General features: G+C 44.3%; 1 protein-coding gene across 1 annotated transcript in view; it reads left to right on the forward strand.

Moving 5' to 3' along the window:
- LOC144784217 (vomeronasal type-2 receptor 26-like) overlaps positions 1 to 23,409 on the forward strand; it is a 252,587-nt gene that overhangs the window by 209,000 nt on the left and 20,178 nt on the right. The gene's annotated exons all lie outside the window — the stretch shown is intronic.

Here is a 23,409-nt window from a genome sequence, read left to right on the forward strand (position 1 = left end):
TCACTTAGAATACAGTGACAACACCTACATACACTAGGGACCACTATGCGTTGGGGTACCTCTGTAATTAGCATTACCTCCTCTGTATTTGCCATGAGTTAGTGCCTGGATAATTACATGAGTACATGGGTAGTGACTGGATGATTAGAGTGTTGCAAGGACAGTGCATGGTGATTTTCTAACTGCTTGTGTTTTGGCGGAGTGATTTGATAAGAACATAGGGGCATATTACCAACAACTAGCGATAATTTTTGTCTCTAACTTGTTTAGAGACAAATATTATCGCCGCACATCGGCGATTTTTATCGCAGATAAACCTTGCTATTAGCAAGGTTTATCGCAAATGCGATAAAAAACGGCCGCAATGCATGAATATCGCTGAAAAGTCAGCGATATTCATGCATTATCGAGCAAATGCTCTTAGCCATGTTATCCACCTCCCATTGGATAACATGGTGAAGAACTGCTATGGGCAGGTGTTAGCTTTTGGAGATATTCGCGCTTAGCGCGAATATCTCCAAAAGTTGGTAATAGGAGATAGCGATGTTAGCGACTGTTTCCAGTCGCTAACATCTTGGCACGCCCACTTTGCATGTCATTAGTGATAAATATCACTGACATGCAAAGCGGGGCCCAAGATGGTCGCTATCTCCTACTAGCTGTCGCTAACTGGTGTTAGCGACAGCTTGGTAATAGGGAGATAATTTTATCTCCGCTTTCTTGGCTTTTAAAGCCAAAAAAGCAGAGATAAACCCCCTTGATAATATGCCCCATAGTGCTGGCTGGGTGATTGGAGGAGTGCATGGGAAGTGACAGAGGGATTTCTGGAGTACATGAGTACAACCTGGGCAATTGGAGAATTGACTCAGTACTGTGTATGTGATTTGAGGTCTGCATAGGTAGTGCTCAGGGGATTGTAGCAGTGCATGTGTTAGTGCCTGGGTCACTCCATGAGTACAAGGAGAGTGCATGGTGAATTTATAAGTGCCTGGGTTTTGACGGAGTGATTGGATAAGTACATGGTGCTTGTTGGGTGATTGGATGAGTGCATGGGTAGTGACAGGGCAATGGCTGGACTGCATGGGTACTGCTCAGGGTATTGTAGCACTATGTGAGCTAGTGCAAGGGTCATTGCATGAGTGCATGGGTAGTGACTGTATGGTTAGAGTGCTGCAAGGAGAGTTCATGGTGAATGTATAAGTGCTTTGGTTTTGGTGGAGTGATTGCATAGTTCACCCATGTCACATCAGGCCCCACCCCCTCCATTTACCACTGTGCAAATGCACCCCCTGGCGGGATTTAATTTGGGGGATTAATTCCCCTGGAATCCTGAGGGTCCCTGGGGGCCAACTAGCCAACCAGCTACCTCCAGTAAGCGCCACAGAGCGGCGTTGCAGAGTGGTGTAAAAAGGGGGCATGGCCTTGGACCACCTCTCTGCGTGGCAGTTAGATTTTTAAATATACTTAGCCAAGTAACCTCCTACCGCGCAAAGATATAGGATGCGAAGAGCTCGCACAGTGCAGTAGGGACACATATCGTTTGGTTGTTTTGTAACTGAACCATTCTCGCCACTTTATGTTAAAAATTTAAATTGGAATCCAGTTAGTTTGCACTGTCTTTAACTCTGAGTTATGGTGCATACATTCTGTGAAACAACTGGAGTTCAGTTTTCGAGTGAATGCTGGGCTGACGTTGGCAGGTGATCTTCCCCTTAGGCGTTCCTTTGTTCTGTAAACCATCCCCGAGCACCGTGATTCACAATGAGCACAGACTCCAAATCCCTGTGTACACACCTCCATTCAGAAGCTTTCATTAGGGCCCTGCGCAGAGATAAAAATAGCGCCTTACAGCCCGCGGTAGTTCTATACAATATTCTGGGTGGCAGGCACAGTACGCAGCATGCTCTGAATTTGTCTCTTGCAAAGTATACCTAGAACCAGATTTTTATCTTCAGTTGGGGTTCGCCTCAATCCTGAGCCGCATCTAACAGTATGTTGGTGCTTGGTCATTTTAAAAAAACCGGGGCAGGGCACATGCACTTCTGTGTCTTAAAAGGGAGAGTGCTGGCACAGCAGGTTTACGGTACTTCTGATTATGGAACTATTGGTGCTTCTCAGAGAAACAGGAATGAGGTAGTCTACGGTAGTAGGTAACCACACTTTATATTTGGATGTCTACAGCTGGCTCCAACCCTCCTTTAGTTAGAGGCGCACTTTGTCCTTTGCGAAGTTGCTAAAAGAAGCCTTGGGTGCTATGTAAACCCAAAGCAACCCACTGTGGGTAAACATATGTCTGTGGGTTTTTTCGTATGTGAGATAGCTGCGTTACGCCGAACATTAGCTATTTCCTGGTTATTGCGCCGGGGGATTGTGCAAGCTTTCAGGAAAGGCCAGGGGTGGATGTGTCAAGGCTTCACCTGTTTGCCCTGGCATGGAAGATGGACTGCCCTCTGTGGTATCTTGAGACCTTGATAATCCTAGCGAATGAGACTTGATTGACATGCCTGAGGCAAACAAGAGGCCAGTGTCTAGGCGCGCCCCAGTAATGTTGTGCTCAATACACGCACCAGACCTGTACACTGCAAGTGTGCCTTTTAGGCCTGTGTGTGCCACATGTCCATGTGTGCCCCCGCACATGCTTGTACCAGGACAGCCTGGTGTCCCCCACCCCATTTCAGCACATGCTGCCACTCACATGCAAGACCAACTGGTGTCCGGGAAAGTAAAGCTTACAAAAAGTTATCTTTTCTGCATATTTAAGTTTGTGTATTTTTTTTATGATTAAAGTGCTTGTGGTTCAGCCACCCACCCCTGTAGTCATGCAGCAAACAAGAGTCAGCGGACAGCGGAAGAGCATGCTGGGGAAAGAGGTGCCAACTCCTCTCGCGCCACCACAGTTCTGCTCCTGCAGTTATCCTGCAGGCCTCCTCCCTGCTGCAGCCCCACAGCCTGAGCTAGTTCAGCGCTGGAGTAAGAAGTGCACTGCTACTGCCCCCAAACTCACTGCAACTCCTCGTCAAATCACCACCTGGGCAGGTTGTGCCATCTTCACCACAACACCACAGCTTCCTGCCGCACGCATCCACCTTCTCCACAGCCATTTTGCAGCGGTCCCTGCAGGAAACATTTCACTTTTCCTGTGTAGCACTGCCGCTTCCCGCTGCACACCTGCCACCTCCACTGCACAACTCCTTACCTCCTCTCCAGCACAGTTCCTGCAGCACACATCCCATCTCCTCCACTGCTGCACACCAGCTACCAGCACTGCACCGCTTCCTGCAGCGCGCGTCCTGCACTGTACCGCTTCCTGCAGCATGCGCTCTACCTCCACTGCTACACACCTACCAGCACTGCACCACTTCCTACAGCACGAGTCCCACCTCCACTGCTCCACACCTGCTACCAGCCCTGCACTGCTTCCTGCACCGCTTCCTACAGCACGTGTCCCACCTCCACTGCTGCACACCTGCTACCAGCACTGCACCGCTTCCTACAGCACGTGTCCCACCTCCACTGCTGCACACCTGCTACCAGCACTGCACCGCTTCCTACAGCACGCGTCCCACCTCCACTGCTGCACACCTGCTACCAGCACTGCACCGCTTCCTACAGCACGTGTCCCACCTCCAATGCTGCACATCTACCAGCACTGCACTGCTTCCTACAGCACGCGTCCCACCTCCACTGTTGCACATCTACCAGCACTGCACCGCTTCCTACAGCACGTGTCCCACCTCCAATGCTGCACATCAGCTACCAGCACTGCACCGCTTCCTACAGCACGCGTCCCACCTCCACTGCTGCACACCTGCCACCAGCACTGCACCGCTTCCTACAGCACGTGTCCCACCTCCACTGCTCCACACCTGCTACCAGCACTGCACCCCTTCCTACAGCACGCGTCCTACCTCCACTGCTGCACCCCTGCTACCAGCACTGCACCTCTTCCTACAGAATAGAAGTTCTTTAGGCTAACCTCTACAGTTACAGCGGATTGTGACACATGCAGCAGTGTCTACTTTCAACAATTCTTTCAGGAATTGCACACCAGTGTAGAAGTTATCCACCTATAAAAGATGACCATTGTCAAAAAGTTGTCTGCCAAGCCGCCGCATAATTTTCTGACTCACTCCAAAATTGGACGGACAACCTGTGAACACCATGAAATTATAGACGTATTCTGTCCTACTCTCAGACAGCATATACATCGTAATTCCATAACATACGCTCTTGCTAGGAATGTACTGCTTAAAAAACAAACTGAAATTGAACAGGACCAAAGACTCATCCACAGCTATTCCTTGCCACGGAACATAGATCTATGAAAAATGATCTACAAAGTGATAAAGGACAGGCCGCTCGCAGTCGTCTCCTGTGCCCAGCTATTAAGGGAGAAAGCGGAGGAAATACTTTGCTCAGTGTACCCAGCAGTTTTAAGGATTGGATTTTGGACCCTGAGGAATCCTGAGCCCGTGTGCTCCAACGGAGGTGTAGCGCCACAGCTGGGGAGTGGAAGCAGTCAGTGGGAGCGGGACTGCGAGGCCCAGAGGTACTTGCGCCACGTCATCGCGCGCACCTGGTGCCTCTTCCCGCCCCCTTTCCTCCCCGAGGGCTTTTAACGACTCGCGGCCCCCGCTCCGCGGGAGCCGCTCGCAGTCGTCTCCTGTGCCCAGCTATTAAGGGAGAAAGTGGAGGAAATACTTTGCTCGTTGTACCCAGCAGTTTTAAGGATTGGATTTTGGACCTGAGGAATCCTGAGCCCGTGTGCTCCAACGGAGGTGTAGCGCCACAGCTGGGGAGTGGAAGCAGTCAGTGGGAGCGGGACTGCGAGGCCCAGAGGTGCTTGCGCCACGTCATCGCGCGCACCTGGTGCCTCTTCCCGCCCCCTCTTCCAACTATATTATCCTCCTACCAGACGCGAACGCGGGACGCGCGCGGACGGAAGCGCGGGTGAAGACCGGGCAAAGAGCGGGCCGTTTGAGGCCGTTCGAGTACGGCAGAGCACGGCCCTGGCCCATCCTCTTTGCCCAACCCCGCTCTGCATTTCTTTGTTTCCCTTGCTCCCTGTACTTTGAGTCCACTGATTAGTGTGTGAAACACTATACAGTTATAAGCAGATTTTAAAATGCCTCTAAGATCAGGCAAAGAACGCACTGTACAAATCCAAACCACCAACGGAGTTGTTTCAGGCCCTTTGGATGCTTTTATCACCCGAGCTACAGGGATTTTAGAAAAGGAAATTGCGATGGTGGAAAAAAGACTTTCTCTTGACCTTGTCAGTGGGAAGCGATCCTCTCTGGGTGGTTTGGCAATGATTACTAGCCCTGTCACACACACAGCTTTTAACTGTATTACTACTGAGGCATTAGTTCATATTGATAGTGTTGGAGAGGGCCTCCCTGTTTCTTCCTTGTCCCATGTACACCACAATTTGGAGGATACTTTTTTAAGCGGGGAGACAAAACCCAGGATAGTGGGGGTAAAGAACCTAGTTTCACATCTAGTCTAAACTCCTGTCATCTATCTCCTAATCTCTCTAATACCAATAACATCGTCTCGTACTCCCCTGTAGAGGCAGACCACTTGGGTCTAGATCCAAGTTCTCGTAAGAGGAAGCAAGAGATGAGTCATAGGGGGGGGAGAGATAGCAAGATGCCCAAATTAAAAGACACATCCAACAAAGCTGCTTCAGCCCATGAGCTCCCTCGGGATATACAAAAACCATCAGTTCTGCCAAATGTGCTATGCCCTTCCCTTAATTCCTTAGGATCTTCTACCCCCTGTCCCTTGTGTCTAAATAGTGATGAAATCCTATTGGCAAAAATGGAGGCCATCATTAAAACTCTTCTACTCCCAGTATTGGAACGTACAAGATTGATGACTTCTAAAATAGATACCTTGGAGTCTACAGTAAGGACAAATCTGGGTTTGCTACAACGGTTAGCCAGCCCTGGTTCTGTGGCAGGCCCCAGTCCACAGCCAACAACAAAGATTACCTGCACTAAAAATGCCCTCACTAGTAAAACTACCAAACCTTTAGTTACAGGGGCAGACAACAACAAATCGGTAGGGGGGGGGAATTCAAGAGACATCCCCAATAAGGCAAGTGAGGGCAATTCCACACAGGCTCCAAAGACGAAGGTAATTGATAAACCTAACCCTGTTAAACTCAATCCCAGCACTCCTTGCCAGCAATCACTAAAGTTTACATCTAACCACCGAAGCCCAAACATCCCGAGGGTGGGGAAAAATTCTAGGTACACTAACCCCCGTGCAGATCTCCCTCCGGAGGCAACACAATACACAATAGTATTAACTGGTGTTGCCCCTCTAAAACCTGGTTATAAGGAGTCAGATGGGGATCTACGTAATAAGGTGATCTTCTGGCTGAATAAAAACCGTCCCCTGCCGCAATCGCTGAAAACGGAAATTCTCTTCGTAAGAAGAGTTGATTGGGTGGGTCACGGGACTAAAGATTTAGAGGGTGACTGCATATTAACCTCTTTTAAAGACCCCTGGGTAGTAGACACCATCTGTAGAGAAGCCAGGTTTGCTAGACAGGGTGATGTTCAAACTCTGGGGCTAGCATATTTCTATCCCCAGAGACAGTGTTCTTTTGCTCCTGTCAAAAACTCTGGGAGACCCCCTGTCAGGAGGCATCCCATAGCGATGACACCATATCCCCAATCACTCCCATTTCTCTTCAACCGCTATGGCCCCCCTTCTGATCTTGAGGCCGTAGATTGACATCACATATTATTCTGGCAGCCTAATTCAGCTGAGAATTGTGGGCTTGTGTTATCGACACCATGTCTGGAGGTTATTTTGCCCACTAATAATGCTGAGGAATGTTCGGGAGTATTGGTCACCGAAGAAACCGAAGAAGCCATTGTCTCAGGACCAAGGGTCACAAAGGAGGATATGTTGGTGGGACAAACCCCGGATAACCACAAAGGTACAGAGAGAAGGCCGGGCATAGGGGGTGAATTGGTATCTATGGAAGCCCCGGTCACTTTGTTCCCCAATGTTGCCCCCTCTTTGGAACCATTTAACATACTGTCTTGGAACATTGCCGGGGTTAAGGGTCGTATGCTATCTGAGGACTGGCTGGAGTTCATGGACACATTTGATATCATCCTTTTACAGGAAACATGGGCACCAGACCCAGTCTACAGGTTGGGATATGTTAACTTTTTTAAACCAGCAATCAAGGGTGGTAAGGGGCGAGCTTCCGGGGGTCTGTTGATCTGGGTGAAGCAGTCACTCGGTTATTACCCCACTGAGATACACGTAGTGAACCCTGATCTTTTGATAATTAAGTTAAGTAAGGCAGGCCAATGTGATCTGGTGGTATTTAACATATATGCTCGAGGCTTACCTGGCGGTCGCTGCCCCCCCGTGTTGGATGTTTTGGACCATAAACTTGCTGGCTTGGGTAGTGGAATTGTTACCATCTTAGCAGGTGATTTAAACTGTACTTTTGAGCCACTCTATGATATTGGGGACAACTGGGGAACAGCAGAGGATGCAGCCTGGGGTATTCCCGATCTATTACCTGCTAAAATTGTTAAAGCGAGTGAGGCTGCAGTAAGCTGGACGGCTCTTTGCTTAACCCGAGGATTTAGGGCCACAAACGGACGTACTAAATCAGACTTAAGAGCCAATTTCACTTTTGACAATGGTCAGAGGAAAAGCCGGATTGACTATTTTCTGCGAAAGCTGGAATATTGGCAGTTGTTGGTGGACATGGAAGTGGTATCTCGCCCTGAAAGTGACCACACCCCCCTGGTACTTAAACTAGGGATACCTGGAACGAGGAGATTGGAGGGTCCTGGTTCCTCACAGTCAGGGGATGTGTATCTGACTAACGACCGGAAAAGGTTAAAATGGGTTAGATTTGTGAATGATGAGTCCTTACAGGAAAATGTTAACTCTGTGGTCTTAAAAACGCTTGATGAAATAATGTTATATGATCTGCCGGTGGGTAGCTCTGATAATACTAATATTAACATAATCATTGATCTTCATGAATGCTGTTTTGACCATCTTAAGACCCTACTTTCTCTCCCATGTCAGAAGGGAACTGCCAAATCAATTGTCCCTCGCCAGAAATGGTATAATAAAAAGTGTAGGGAGGCTCACAGTAACGTTATCAAGGCAGTAAAATCCCGGAATATGGTTGTAATTAAAGCGGCTAGATCACAATATAGGAAATTCCAGTGGGAGGCCAAACGGGAGTGGGAGGACACGTATTGGTCAGATCTTCTGGATGCTTCTACCAAGAATGACCCGACTAAATTTTGGAATCTGGTAAAATGGGGGAAGGACCCAGACTTACGTACCCCCTCCAACCATGTGCCTCCCGAAGCTTGGGTGACTTTCTATGCGGCACAATTTAGCATTGAGAATGTTAATCCCCCTTGCACTTTGGGCAAGGCGCTTTTGCCATTCACCTGCGCGGAGAAACTTAATTTCTCCGAAGACGAGGTAGAACTAGCACTCGGATTGACGCAGCGGGGGAAGGCACCAGGCATGGATCTCATCCCTGCTGATTTGCTAAAATGTAAGTCTGCCCTCTGGGTGCCCTATATTACCAAGATCGCCAATGCAATTGCCAAGGGTGCTAGAATTCCCAAGTCGTGGAAGGGGGCGGAGATACTCCCAATCCATAAAAAAGGGGACAGGACTAACCCAGGTAATTATCGTCCGATTAGTCTCTTGGACTCTATCCAAAAAATTATTGCATGCATGGTCCTGGGCAGGGTCCAAGGATGGATCGAATTAGAGGACATATTATCCCCCATGCAGGCGGGCTTCAGATCGGGAACAAGCACCATCGACCAGGTGTTCAGATTTTGTCTGATCTACTGGAAGGTGGTCTTGCTTGGCAACGGTACCATCTTTGCAGCATTTATCAATCTGAAGGGCGCCTTCGATCTAGTGCCGAGGGATAAACTATGGGGTGTCCTGAGGGAACGAGATATACCCATGGAGCTACTAGACCTAATAGTTAGAATACATGAAGACAACTTTGCAAGGGTGAGGTGGGGAGAGCAGGGTCAAGTGACGGAACCGTTCCCCGTAACCCGTGGCGTTCCCCAGGGGTGTGTCCTGGCACCTACCCTTTTTATCTTATTTATGGATCAGTTAGCTAAATTCTTTGCGGACACTCCCACCGATGCCCCTATGTTGGCAGGGACTAGGTTCCCAATGCTTATCTTCGCTGATGACACCCTACTCCTCTCCAGAACACGAAGCCGACTTCAGCGGGCGCTGGACCGCTTCGAGGAGTTTTGTGACATTAGCGACCTTAAGGTTAACGTGGACAAGACCAAGTTCATGGTCCTCACAAGGAACCATCCTGTCCGGAGCTCTGTAAGCATGAGTGGAGTAAATCTGGAACAAGTTGAGACCATGACATATCTGGGGGTCACCCTAGATCGCTGTCTGAAATGGAAAGACCAAGTTGGTGTTCAGCAGCTTAAGTTCGCCCGTCTTGCGGGGTGTCTTTTGAAGGAACAAAAGAAATCAATAACTAAACGGGTCATCCCAGCTCTTAAGATTTACGACACCAAAATAAATTCAGCAATCTTATATGGTGCCAATCTTTGGGGCTATATGGATCTTTCCAATCTTTTTAAAACTCAGTGTAAGTTTCTACGAAACTTGATTGGATTACCGCAATCAACCCCTTCCATTCCCCTTTGTTTGGACCTGGGGTGCCTTCCTATCGATGAGATGGCCAGATTTAGGCTGGTGGCCTTTTGGAGGCGTATATGGACCTCTCAGGATCTTGCTCTTTTCGCGAAGGAATTGGCGGAAGTAAGGTCAATTAGGGGTTCTGGAAGAATTCCCTGGCTCCGAATGGTAAAAAAGATCCTAGTTGACATGGGGATGGAACAGTTATGGACATCTCCCAGTATCAGTGCCTTTCCTTCCAAACAGGAATTTAAGGCACTCTACTGGGCCTCACTCCGCAGAACACGTGTCCTTGCCTCCGGAACTAGTAGTCTTACAGGGCGGTTCCTGACCTTCAAGTTGGATCCCCTTCGGGAGTTATATTGGGATATAATTACCAAACCACTAGACAAGAAACTCTACCACCAGTTTCGGGTGGGAGCCTTGCCATTAAACACCTTTACGAACAAGTGGACTAATGGTGCTACCGAATTTTGTAGATGGTGCCCCTCCCTCAAGGAAACCGAGGGCCATTTCTTGTTCGCCTGTCCTGCCTACTCTGCACCGCGAACAAAATGGCTAAAACCCCTGTTTCAGCGCCTTCCTTTCAGAAAGTCAGCAGAGGCCGTCATGTTCCTTAGATCTAACACCTCAGAGGTGTTCGTGGTGAGCCTAGCTAAATTCCTAGGTTGGGCCTGGATTATTAGGTTAAAATGAAGTCAAAATCGCTAAATAGATCCTCCGATATTTATACTCTGTGGTTACCTGCTTCCACCCTCTTTTAGCATAGGATATTGCATAACATATGCTGTTTCTGGAATGGTTTTGCTAAATCCTTAATCCTATTTTTTTATGAATTCATGGTATCTGAGAGTTTTTTTTTACATGTTTTCGATAGGTTTGTCTTTATATTCCTAGTTGTTTAATAACATCTTAACTCTAATCTGTTTTTTCTGTTCTGCTTATTTTTTTGTCCAGTTTTCTTTTATTATCTTTGTACTAGGTTGACACTGTTACGTTTTAAACTCATAAATCCTATACATGCACATTGTTAATATTATTATATAGCATGAAAGATTTCTTTTTAATACGTTATAATGTGTCTTTTATGATTTGTTATAAATCGAAATAAAGACTTTAAAACCTGAACCTGATAAAGGACAGGCTGAATCCTGAAGAGCTGATCACAATCAGGGTGATCCTGTGGCAATGCTGAGCGATTATCAACAAAATGCAGCATCCAAAGCGGAAGCAAATACCTATCACGATTCATGGGTGCAGGAAATATAGCAGTTGCCATCAAGGGACTAGTAGACCAATTTGAAGACAGTTTACTTATGAATCTCATAAAACCCCATACCTTCTTCAAATTATTCAGATTTGTGGAAGTCTGCCCGTTAGCTCTAGAGTGGGACTTAAGTCTGTCACTTTTGTCCCTCAAATACTGTTCAGCATACACATTAGTATTAGTACATCATCCATAAACAAAGACATTTATTGACAAAAAGCTTTCAGTATTGACTCTACATCCTGTGACACCACTAAAGGTAGGCAACACAGGCTGCATGATATTCAGCACTTCCAATGGGAAGCCTTTCAGCCCCAGGCTGCAATCCAGATTCCTGCTGCTGCACATCAGCATAATAGTGTCCTCCTCTAAATGCAGGACTACCTCCGCACTGATAGTGACCTCATCATCAGAGGATTCCTCTCGGACAGAAAGTTGACTGCCAGAATTTTGGATTTCTTCTCTGCCTCAGATGTAGAGCCAGAGTCAGAACCATGGTCAAAGGAAGATTAAAAAAGCAAACCAGCAACCTGCTGAGCGATCAACCTCTGGTTAGCCATAATCCTTGCTAATAACAGTAACACAAAAAATATGTCAATAATAACCAACACTGTAAAGTAAGAAATAAACAAAGTGTGGCTTTATCAAACAGAATGTAAAACAACTGGCATATAGTATTCTGGAAGGGAAAGTGAATCAGTACAAAGCACACAAAGACCTGCGTTCTCAAACATGACTTTCTGGTGCCAGCGGTGGCGGGGTAGGTGACTCGGCTGACTTCCTTAAGCGAAAGGGACACCACGACTAATGTGTCCTGATACTCTACCTGACACAGATGAAGTGATACTCTCACCAAGGGTAGGTCACTTCTTGACACTGCGGAAAAATACTCATAGTGTGAACACGTGGTAGGTAGTACCCCCACCCACCAATTGTGTGTAGATAGATTCACTTACTAGGTCCTGAAGAATTGCCATGGAACATACTGACCAGCAGGCATGAAACATGTTGACCGTTTAGAGTAGAGCATTTACTTTACTGAACCATCACGTCAGGAAGCTGACACTCTTTTTGTTTTGTTTTTAATGAGGTGGATAGCCAACCTGAATACAAGTCTTATTTGGACTATCCAACCTTTTTTAGTCACTTTTTTATTACATCTGCACCACCTATAGTCTAGAGCCCTCACACCCACTGCACCATATGGCAAGGTACAAAAGATCTCAGTTAAAACACCCCCTTATGGGTGCCGGTCAGGGATTGCAGCGCTGACCCGACGAGGATCATGTCCATATAATGCAGCATGACACCTAGATGGCTGGGTGTGTGAGGACCCTAGATCCGACTGGAAGGATTCCTTTCCTCCCCCACCTCTCTAAGACCTTGGTCTCATTGGCACTATAATAGAGGAACTGCCTATCTCTAGGTGATAGTACTTGAGAGGGCGTATATGCTGGACCTCTATAAAAGCCCTACTTTCCCTCTCTTTGATAGATTGTTCCAAAAAAGGATGCCAGTCACTTGCCAAAGGCCCAAGACTAACTGCACCTACTCTGCCCAGACACAGCAAGACCCAAAGAAGTCCCAATGTCTGAATGATGATCTTAGGTTGATAATATTTTTAACTATGAGAAAATAAGTTGATTTTTATTGATGGAGTTTTAACATTTAATGGAATGAACTTTTAAGCTGTACTGTACGGTATTATGTAAGAAAGAAAAAACCTTTTAATGTATGATTTTTTTGATTCTATGTACTTTTATGGATTAATAAAAAAGATTTGAATAAAGATATTTTTGTTTTGATTTGAAGGCCCAATGGAAAGGAAAAACCAAACAATACACCTTACACATATTACAAGACAGTATAGAACATGCACAAATCAATGCTGTTTTGAAAGACAAGCGCACAAAAAGCAAAAGATTCACAAATTAGTACAGCAGTAAAAAATAGTATACGAACAGGCCCATGATACACATTAGATGAAAAGATTACAAAATGTGTTAATTACCAACCACAACTCCACAAACTACAGATCTGTCAAAGCTACACCTGCGAACAGGTTTCACCACCAAGACAAAAGAAATGATTAGCTCTACAATTAAAAAAAAGAAAATCAAGCCTATAAAGGTGCTGGCATTTTCTTGAAAGGAAGCACATCAAAGATAAAAAAGACACCTATAGATGGAAGCAAAATTTACCCCAGAAGCAGATCCCCATCACATACATAACCTTATTGCAAGTTGACTCAAGTATTACTACCCATACTGAGTCCCAATCCACTCACATCACTGACATCATCAGAATGCTGAGGGTGGGTCATGAGTGCTGCTGACCCCCCAATGGAGGCATGTCATGGGGTAGCATGGGGGTAGCCCCGGTGTTCTCCTCATGGATGGGTTCCAGGACAGCCTGGAGTTCTTCTCAGCACACAAACACTGTTGTTGAGAACGGCTCCAGACTGATTCATACTTTGGGAGATCCCCTTCATCTCTTCTCCCCCCAAGAACTTGGCTGTTACATACACAAATTAAATTGTAAATCTACTTCAACAGGTTCCTCCTACCTTTGATTAAGATTTTAATTATTTATGATTTCAGAGTAATCCAGAGAGTGATGTCCCACTACTGCTGATATCAACATAGAAATGCCATCCTTGTATGAGAAATTGTACATATACATTCATCAGAAAAATTCAGAGGAAGTGAAAGTGTTGTTGCTCATTTTTTCATTTTCTCCATACCAAAAATATTTTTCCTGGGGCAAAACCACTTTCTTTGCTTTTTCACCAATTTTGGGGTTGTTTCCTGCACATTCACACTTTGCAAATGGATTTCCACCTCCCCTTGATTGATGTTTATCTCCACCATTTACCAGGTGGTTATGGATCAGCACAATCTTGTCAACCCCTTCAAACAAGAATGTTTACTCTAAAGAAACTCTTATTTCTAAAGTGGTTTTATACTTGTTAAGTTTTTGTATATGTAAACTACACATGCACATTGAAATAGGTCTGTGGGTTGACAGCCCTGTTTCTCCTCCTTTGGATGCTAGGTCTCTTAGTATTGTCTTTTAACCTGTTGTCCTCTGACCTCCTGGCTCTGTAATAATATGGCATGTACCCTGTGTTTCTTCCCCATGAAGACCCTGACTCTGTTATATCAAGTGCTCTTTAATATGTCCTCTCTGTTTCACTGATGTTATCTCATCTGCCCCACACCGCTTCCTTTCTGGATCTCTCACACTAACATTATCACACCTCCCCTGGCTCTCTGGCCATCGGATACCTCATACTGAGTTATCACATCTTCCTCACACCGCATTATCTCTGGACACTCACACTGAAAGTATCACATCTGCCCTGTATCTCTCTCTACTTGGATCCCTCACACTGATGCTACCACATCTGCCCTGCATCTCTCACTCCCTGGATCCCTCATACTGATGCTATCACATCTGTTCTCCATCTCTTCCTCCCTTAAACCCTTGCACTGATACCACCACAGATGACATGCATCTCGTCTTCTCTGGAATCCTGTCGTGTATTCCTATAGGTTCTGAATCAGTCCCCCTATTCCTGACCCTATTCTGGTTAAACTAACTATCAAGTTAACTAACAGTCAGCCCATGAGGCAAGAAAACCCCCATGATGCAGATACCGTTATCTGACGCAGTCACACTACGGCACAGGAACGTGTTATCTGATTAGGTCATAACGCTTGAGATCTAATTAGACAAGCGACATTCCTCCAGCCCCTGATAAGGCATACGACGTTCTCATAACAAATCAAACCTATGACAACCTGGATAATCCGTGCGGCCATTGTTTTGATTTCACAGAGAACTTTAGTAAAGAATGTGCTAACGAGCAAGTCGTATGACATCTTTATTGACGTATCTATGTCCATCCTTACGTCAATCTCGGCACCTTTAAGGTATAAATATTGCCGACCTTGCCCTATGCAAACACACGCGTGGTGACAAGACGGAGCAGCCATACTTGCCGAAGCCGAGAGCAGAAGCAGACCCCGCTGGCAGCAGCCCCGCCTTCCTGACGCGCTGAGAGACGCGCTGCTATCTCAAGCCGAGGGACCCAGCACCGGCGTTTCTGGGCAGCCCTCGCAGGCAGCCTGGAATATCGAGAGCAGAGAAAGAGATACTATTCCTCATCCATCCTAAATTCCAGGTACAGAACTGAATAACCCCTCACAGAGAATTCTTTAGTTATTCACTTGGCAAAAACAAACTTAACTTAAACTGTAACTTTCTATTCCCGCCCACGCATTAGACTTAGGTCAGGTACACGGGGTAGGCGTATTTAGAAACACCAGTTGAGTACGTTTAGTCAAATGTATATGTGTATGTAAATATATTTTAATCATTTTAAACATCATATGGCTCAGAAACCATATCAATGTTTTTACAGTATTATTTTATACTATTGCTTTTAATGTATGCACTTTACTTAACTATAAGTATTGCAATAATATCGATCCATTTCTCATGTATGAGAAAAGAGACTGATCAATAAATAACACCTTTTTATTGAACACGCCCGTCTCTTCCTTTTCTCTACAATCTGATGAGACTAAGAATGCACGTACTGACTGAGTAAAATAATTGCCTTGTGCTCACACGACTCTCGAGATTGACTCTTGATTAGGGGAGAGCAAAGTTGTCATGTTCTATGGTTGTCAGAAACTAAATCCCTTCTTGTCTAATCAGGGGAGTTAATTCCTTCCTTGAACATTCGAGAAAGTTTCTAGCGAACTCTGAGCTTAGCTGGCAAACCCAAAAATTAAGTCTAGTATCGACAGTAGTAGACCTAGTTAACGTCTGGTCTAGGCCTTTACTGCTGTAGGTACTATTCCAATGCGCAGAGCCTATTGGGAAAATAGGAGCTACACTACATGGCGCCCAACGTGTTTGGAAAGGGCGATAAAACTAACGTAAGACATTTAGAGTAACTCAGTCGTGCTTTCTCACTCAGACCCCTTTTCCCAAATACTCCAAAGACGTCTGGAGTGGGTGAAAGGTTATATCCTCCAAAACCTCGCAGGAGGGAACTCCTATGTATGGTTCTTGGTCAAGTCAACGTTGAAGGATAAACAGTTCCAAAATATTGTGCATCTAATCTTTGTTCCACAAAGAAACCTGATCTGCAAATAGACATAATACCATCCTGTCTGTAAAATGGGAGACAGTGATGAAGAAAGAGAGGCAGTTAGATTAGCTACTGAACTCGCAGATGCTGATGCTACCATGCAAGCAGCAGACCTGAATATAACACTCATTCCGGTCATTAAAAGGAGATCTATAACCTTAAAACTTATAGAAAATGGACTGACACCTAGAGGTGGCACAGTCATATTCGTAATTGAGGCACACGAATATCGGCAGACAGAGGTATACTATACATGGATACATTTTCCAGCAGCAAATGCTGTAACAAAGTACTTCCACTATTACAAAATAGAGGTTCCACCCGACATTTACACTCCTTTCGAGGAGGTGGAAGTACCACTCAAGTTCCAAGAGCATTTGCTCTTATTTGATGGCGCCCTAAAACATAACAATCACATCACCAGGCTCGGTCCTTTAGGTAGACCAGGAGCAACGTGGCCGGTCTTAGCCGGATACACACCACACCCAGACATCGAAGGAATGTCTACAGGAGAGCTGTTAATACAGCTAAAACAACTACTAAAAATTCATAGACAATTAGTTCAGTATGTAATGCGGACTTCAACAATTCAGCCAGCGATTAAACTTCCACAGCTGACCCCTCACCAGGGGAACACAAATAAAATTACACCACAGAACATCCAATCCTGCCTAGGTAAAGTTCCAGCTAAACGGGAACAGATACCATTCTGGTTGGCACAGAAAATCACCCAAATAGAGGCGGTGTTTCTTGACACCACCCCATTAGAAAAACACAGGATTCTGACTATATGTCTCCCAATGGGAATCGCACCACACATTGAGGACTGTGACACTTGGGGTACAGTCTTTGCTTCCATCTACACAAAAACGCACGGTGTTCCATCCATTTCGGTAATACCAGATGTGCTAAAACAAATTCAAGATGAATACGGTCCAGAACCTGCTTTAACTCTTGGTATGAAATTACTAAAAGACTTCAAGCAGGTCTCGGCTATATTATTAGCCAACATAAAAGGTGAGGCAGCAAACGTGGCGATCCGCCAGAGGTTAAAAGAGACAGATATAGCAGACCAACCAGCTGAAATTGCAAGAATCATAGAAAAATCCTATGAAGAACTAGGCAGAGATAGTCTAGGTGGAATACCAGTAAAACCGCAACTGACTACAAGTCCAGAAAAAATATTTTTTAATAATAATAATTCACCAAAAAAGAACTGGGATGGAAACAAACAATCCAATCCTAAAGAAAAGAAATTCCAGTCCCGAGGAAGGTCTCCTAGGCGAAGAGAGAAATCTCCAAACCAAAGACAGAGGTCACCGCAGAGTGACCCCTCGGGGAATAGATATAACCTTAGAAATAGGGATAATATTAAAAAACCTGATAGATATCAAGACATTGATACACGTCCCTCTCAATCTTTTCAGAATTCCTCGCAGAAATCGGAAAGAAGAGGACGATCAGAAGAGCACGCCAAGTCCAAAGACAAGGAACCTGCTCAACAAAAAAAGAAATTACAATTTCCAAAAAAGAAGGTAGCCAGTATCAAGGTAGTTAAAAATGCCGAGAATACTGAGGACACAACTGAAAAACGGAGAGTGGGCTCAGACAATGCTAGACAGCGCAGCAGAGGTGAGCATAGCTCGCAAAGTCCTTATGAATCATCTGGAGACAGTGGACACGAATGAATACCTTCAAGTGGAAACTGCAGACACCAGAGTTAGCAAGCCCCACAAGATATACGAGATAACATTACGTATAGAGGGAGATAAGACTAGGAAAATAAGGGGACTATTTTGGGATAACCTCTCCAAAGGCTATGACATCCTTCTAGCTGAAAAAGACTGGCCACCAGAGTTTGTCAGGGAGTGCCCTCATGGCGAAGAAGTAATTATGCCTGCCTTCTCGAATCAAATACCGATTCATAAAAAATACACACTTGCTAGAAAGTGGGCAGTGGCCTTAGCACCTGCTTTATATAAAAATCATGTAGGATGGGATGAGGATTCTCCTCCTCACAAAATCCAGTTAAAATCACAACCTACTGCACAAAGGCAGTACCCAATTAAGCAAGAAGCTAAAAAACAGGTAAATGAAATACTAGATCAGCTAGAATACCAGGGGGTGATTGAAACTTGCACCTCACAAATGAACAATCCTTTGTTTCCGGTCTCCAAACCAGACAATTCATATCGTCTAGTTTTGGATTACTGACACCTTAACACATGTTGCAAAACCTTTGCAGTGCAAAACTCACACAGTGCTGCACTAATGAATAACATAGTGCGCAAAAAATACAAAACAACCCTGGACATCTCCAATGGATTCTTTTGTCAAAACATAGCACCAGAGAGCAGATATTTAACTGCATTCTCAGTAAATGGCACTCAAAAACAATTCTGTCGGTTAGCCCAGGGGTACAAGAACAGCCCGGGGGTATTCTCAGCGAGAGTAACAGAATTACTACAACTATATGATGATGAAGCATTATCTTATGTCGATGACATTTACTTAACAGATGATGACTTGGAGACTCACTTGAAAAGGGTGAACACCATAATACTTGGGTTCGCTGCAGAGGGTTACAAATTCAACTTTAAAAAATCCAGAATTGCCCATCTGACGGTCCTATTCTTAGGATATGAGTTATCAAGTGAAGGCAAAAGCCTGGCAGACAATTTCCTAGAGAAATGTGCCGTAATCCAAGCTCCTAAAACACTAAAAAACCTACAGTCAATTCTAGGCTTCCTAAATTTCGGAAGAACATACATTGCAAATTACGCAGAAAGGGTCAAACCCCTTTATGATCTAATTAAACCAGACTTTAAAAGATCCAATTGGACTCAAACACACACAGAAATTTTGAGATCCTTACAAACAGACATGCTAATTAAAACAAAATTAGAAACACGTGATAACACACGCAACCTTGTGATCCGAGTCATCCCAGGGAGATGCGGATTCACATACCTGACCTCTAATGAGGGAGAAACGGTACCAATTGCATTCAAATCACACATGTACACAGAAGCTGAACAGAAATTCAGTAATACAGAAAAAATAATTCGTGCAGTTCAAACCGCAATAGCTAGAGAAAAAGACATGGCTGACGGTAGACATATCACAGTCAGAACAGCAGAATCAGCCTTTGAGGCACTAACAACACCGTCTAATTTACCAACAACAACATTGAATCCGGAATGGATACAATGGGTGAACTCAATCACAACGGACAAAGTATACTACTACTTTGATCCAGAACTAGAAGAATTAAAAAATCTAAAATATGAAAAGACGTATCCTCTGCCAATCGACATTCTGCCTCTACGACATTACGCCTGTGTAATCTATACAGACGGACATGCTCAACCCTCCGTTTGGGGAGAACAAGCATACAACCCCACATGTGAGATTACAAAAGAAGTGTGGCGCGGAGGTATATTAAAACCTCTATTAACAAAATCACACTCGGTAGAAACTAATTCAGAACAACAAACTGAAATAATAGCATTGAAAATGGCGCTAGATAATGCGGATCGCGAATTCCCGACACTTATAGTGTCAGATTCATATTACTGCGTCAAATCATATAACAGCGATTTGCAGACATGGATTCAAAACGGTTACAAAGATGACACAGATGCACAAATAAAACAGAAACTGCTCTGGGAACAAATAGCTCTTTTACAAAAAGAACTACCAAAGACTCACGTGACTCACTCACTGAGTCATCAACGTGATGGCGTTCACGTTGTAGGGAATTCATTGGCTGAAACAGCCGCAGCGGCAGCCACTAAACCGGCTCCCGTAGTTCGAAAAAAGCGTACATTAAAATACATTGACGGTGAAACATTGCTGGCGGTAAAAACGTCATTAAAAGGCGACTGCTCAGCGTTACCGATCAACTATCCACTCAATTATACATACATAATCGATGCAAACTCCGTCCCTTTTGCTCGAATCCCTGGAGTGGGGGATAGAGTGATTCCAAACATGGACAGGAGAAACTTGTTAATCGCAGACGCACACATGGGCGAGGGTCTCAGACACCTTAAATTAAAAGATTCTCTGGAAGAATTACAATCACGGTACTGGTGGCCAGGCATGAGCCTGCACTACACCATGTTTGTAAAAAACTGCCCAAACTGCAACAGAGATCGCAGTGGGGAGAGAAGCAGTTTAATACCTCGTCGTATCAAGGCAGATAATATTACCAGCAAAAAGAATGGCTTGCGATTAACATATACAGGCTAGTTTCCACTTATAATGTAGATCCTCAGCACTCGGCTGACGTCCGGACTATTATACAAGATTTGCGAGTCTAAATGGCATATACGCTAAGAGCATGCTACGTTCGACCATTGTTTTCACTCAGGCAATCCAGTCTGGGGGGGAAACATGGCCAAATGAGCACAGCCCAGCGGGAATCTTATCACTTCCTTCCTGAGGGTACGGGATGGTGTAAAGAAAAAACCAAGGCAGAAAGCAATCTATAATGGAAAGGATATTAGGTTCAGGAGCTGGATGGGTCAAACATCTAATAAGTGTCCAACGTAGTCTAAATAACTTGCCAAGAAATTCTCTGAAGGGATTCAGTCCGTACGAATTATTATTCGGAACTAGGATGTTGATCTCTGACCTTGATAGTCAGACTTCAGTGGTAATAGAAAAAACCTTTGATGTCAAAGACCGTTTGGCTATTTTGCAGGACTTAAACAAAACAAGAAAAGACCTGAGCAACATACAGTTGAAACAACAGCCAACGACCACTGAAGAATCACCACCTGTCCCAGCAAGACCTGTCTGGATTCCAAAAGTCGGGGATCTAGTCAGGGAGAAGATCGCGGTAAAGAAGGAATTTGGGCCTTCTTACAGAAAAGCAGTTCCTGTCTTGTCTGTCAACGGGACAAGATCAGTTGTACTACCGCCACTTGCTGGAAAAAAGGAGAACCGAGTTGTATCCATCGACCTGGTAAAACCACAACATGTGGCCGATAACAAACAGTAGGCCAAGTGGACTCCCAATAAGTAGCAGAACACCAAGATTTGCTACCAGCACAGAGGTCCTAACAAAAAGGCTCATCACATTTGAAACGCCTAAAGAAGAACAAGAAGGACTATGCAACAATGCAATAGAACTCAGACCTCTGAAAACCCAAATAAAGACATTTAGCAGAGACACACCAATCTATACTGAAGTACCAAGTGAAAATGCAAAAAACAGAAATCCTGAACCAATTGGAACAATTGACAGAACTGCATCCGGTTACTTCATCAACTTCGATGATTCCTCTGACGGCTTCAGTGAATCAAAGACACAGCCATCATCAAAATCCTTTAACGACAAAACTAAGGAACTTTTGAAACATCTGAAAGAAACATATCTGGTTTCTCCATGGATTGAATTTTGGGTGGGTTTTGGTGCATTTATCCTCATACTTTGGCTCATCATGGTATTTACTTTGGGACGCTTCATTGAGGGAAAATATGCTAAAATGGACACAGCAAGTCAGAACATCAACTTGATCCTCAAACCACACACATCTTCACACGTCGAGAAAAGAGAACTTTCTTCAGAACTTTTTTCAGCCAACTTCACAGCCAATCCGATACCTGGTGGGGTAGCCTGGGACAACACTGACTATGAAATTTATGGTCCGGTTGAGATCCTGAAATATCCACACCAAATCAAGATCTCATTGAGTGATTTTGCAAAACCAAACTCATTTACTGATGATTGGGACTTCGAAAGCATTAACAACATGATGTCTGACTTAGTAATGTCTGCTAAATTTACAAAACATGATTATTTGCAAGGTTCTACAAATTATGATAGTATGTATTGCTACAACCATTATGGTAACCATTTTTTGCATAAATCCGCACAACCTAGAAATGTTTTAAATTATAATCAATGGGAACATTGTGCTACACCTCCAAAAGGGAGCTCAAGAACCATTTATGACAAATATTCATATTTTTCAGGTTTTAACACAAGTAATGCTGAAACTTTTTATTTTAAATTGTCAAACAAGACAGGGATGAAAACCATGATAACCAACACAAAATTGATATATTCAGATTCATTCTTTGAAAAAATGAATACCTTTGGATTTGATTATTGGGACAAAAATGTTGATTTGAAAAGTGTTTGGGGTACAAAGGAATGGCAAGTACAGGGTATAGAAGCTTTGTTTAGAGCCTGCATGATCCCAGAACAAATGATATTTTTAAATGACACTGTTCAAAAACCACCTGTCTTGGCCTAGCCAAAATCAAAGATTTAAATAAACCGTCTATTCCAAAGCCAACAATGTTTAGCAATAGCTCTGATACAGATGAAGAGATAGACGTAAACCATATATTAAACCAAAACAGAACACATCCTGATTGGAAACAATGGTTGATCTGGCCCACAGATACAAATCACTGTCAAGATAGATTCCTGAATAAAACACAGGGTTTCAAAATGACCAGGCCAGACCCTAGATATCCCCAAAGACATCACCCAGGGATAATAACAACCTACAGTGTGGGCAAATTATGCCTTCAATGGCTACAGACTTCCACACTGCCTGAAATTAAGCAACACCTAACTTTACTTACTGATGGTGCTGACTTGCGTGATTTCATACTGGGACCACGCAAACAGCGTCAAAAGCGTTTCATAGCAGCCTCTGTATATGCAGCATACAATGAGGCCTGGAAGGTTACTCAAATTGAGACAGCAGAAAGAATACGGGAAATTGACCGTATTAATTTGGAAAAATCACTATCTGTAGTGGACAATGGGTTAATGACTCTGTCCTCCAGAATTTTTTCATTGGACAGCATTGTGTCTTCAGCAATCGATATATTATCGCAAGACTTACTGTTATTACAACATGGTCAGTCACAATTGCGTTCCATTGTACAGCTTGGCTGGACGTTACAAAATCTGCGTTCAGGCTATGTGCCTTGGCGTTTAATCAACACAACGTCACTATTCCAAATCTTTAACCTTACTGATAGACAAATCGGTATGGCGCAAAAGGGTGCTGATTATACAATCTTGAGCATTGAAAAACTAGAAAGATTACCGTTGACAATGTCAGAACGACCTGTCAGTGAATGGATAATCCACGAAATCATAAATATTCCAATCTCAACCTTCAGGTTTCAATACTGCCAAAAATATATACAGGCTGGCATGTACGAGAAATTGGGAAAAGGGTACCTTAAAACAACTTGGAACCTGCCCTATTCACATGCATGTGTCAGTAATAAAGGACAGAAAGTG

Source organism: Lissotriton helveticus, chromosome 10, assembly GCF_964261635.1.
Source record: "Lissotriton helveticus chromosome 10, aLisHel1.1, whole genome shotgun sequence".
In the NCBI taxonomy this organism is placed as follows: domain Eukaryota; kingdom Metazoa; phylum Chordata; class Amphibia; order Caudata; family Salamandridae; genus Lissotriton; species Lissotriton helveticus.